Below are 1522 nucleotides of genomic sequence, written 5' to 3' on the forward strand. Positions count from 1 at the left end.
TTTCTCTCTTTATTTAACTCTCTCCTCTCTCTTTCTCTTTCTCTCCTCTCTCTCTTGAGATTTTGTTGAATTTGACACGTGACATTTATCGACCTTATTATTATTTATTTGTTTGTTTGTTTTCAGGTAAGACTTTGATATTTTAATGACGTTCTAGACAGCCAAGAAATCTTCGACGTAGGTAAGTTCGGGATGTTGGTAACCTTATCTGTTTTAGGATAAAATCAACCACCGGCGGGAATCGACCTTGTGAGTCTTGTGACCTAGCGCTTACAAGGCAGACGCACTACCTTCCAAGTTAACTAGGCTGGCGGATTTCGTTTTCTTCTTCTTCTTCTCCTTCTTTCCTCTTCTTCTTTCTTCTTCTTCGTCTTCTTCTTCTTCTTCGTCTTCTTCTTCTTCTTCTTCTTCTTCGTCTTCTTCTTCTTCTTCTTCTTCTTCTCTTTCTTCTCTTCCTTCTCCTTCTTCTTCTTCTTCAGTATTTCTATCTTATCCATCGAAACAAAAAAACATCCTATCAGCACCGAATTCCTGGAGCCTCCCATAATTCAGAGAAAAGAAAAGGGGGGGAAACGACGCTTTTGACAAGAGAAGAGGGGAGGGAAGCCCCCCTCTGTTATTTATTCATTTTTCGGAGGGGGTGCTCAATGCTTTTTTTTTTTCAATGAATATTTTTATATCGTTCACATTTTTTTCTTCTCCTTTTTTTCGATGAATATTATTTTTATCGCTTTTTTTTCAATTTCCTTTTACATCAGGGTGTTATCGCAGATTTAGGAGGAGGAATTTCAATGTAGAATTGTAGAACATAGGGAGACATAGTGCTTCCCATTTAGGTGCTGGGTCAACATGAGAACACCAGAAAGTATACCGGTAGAAAATTAGAAATAATAATACTGATGATAATAAAAATAGGTAGTGCTTATTTATACTGCTCGCATAGGACTGAAAAGTCCCTTTACTCCAGCAGTAGGCTACTACTATTATTGTGGTCAAATTCTCAAATTATATTGAGGATAAAATTCCATACCTCAGCTGGGATTGAACCCACGCCCTCCTGTTTACCAGGAAAAGAAGAGAATTAAGTAAATTTTGGGAGAGAGAAATTTTGGGAGAGCAGAAAGTAGATTGGTAGAGAGGAAACTGAAAGAACTTTTCGTATTTCACTTGAATGAACAGAAATACCTAGGTATCGAAGAAAAACACGAAAGTAGGTAACAGAAATTTTCGAAAACATTAAGTTAAACATATTCTTCTACCTCAGCTGAGCTCTCTGCTTGTAATTTGGGAAACATGAAATTCCCGAGGTAAAGAGGTAGGTATAAGCAAACAATATTACCTACCTACTTATACATAAATAGGTAAATATTTATGTATTTACCTATACTTACCTACATAGGTATAATAAACCTACTGGAGAATATTAGGTATTCACCCTCAAATAAGATCTGTGTTAGTAGCTTTAGATCGTCCAGAACTGTATATAGGCAGTTTTTTAGGAGGTATACATATAGGTATGTAG

Source organism: Diaphorina citri, unplaced genomic scaffold (assembly GCF_000475195.1).
Source record: "Diaphorina citri unplaced genomic scaffold, Diaci psyllid genome assembly version 1.1 scaffold1169, whole genome shotgun sequence".
NCBI classification, from domain to species: domain Eukaryota; kingdom Metazoa; phylum Arthropoda; class Insecta; order Hemiptera; family Psyllidae; genus Diaphorina; species Diaphorina citri.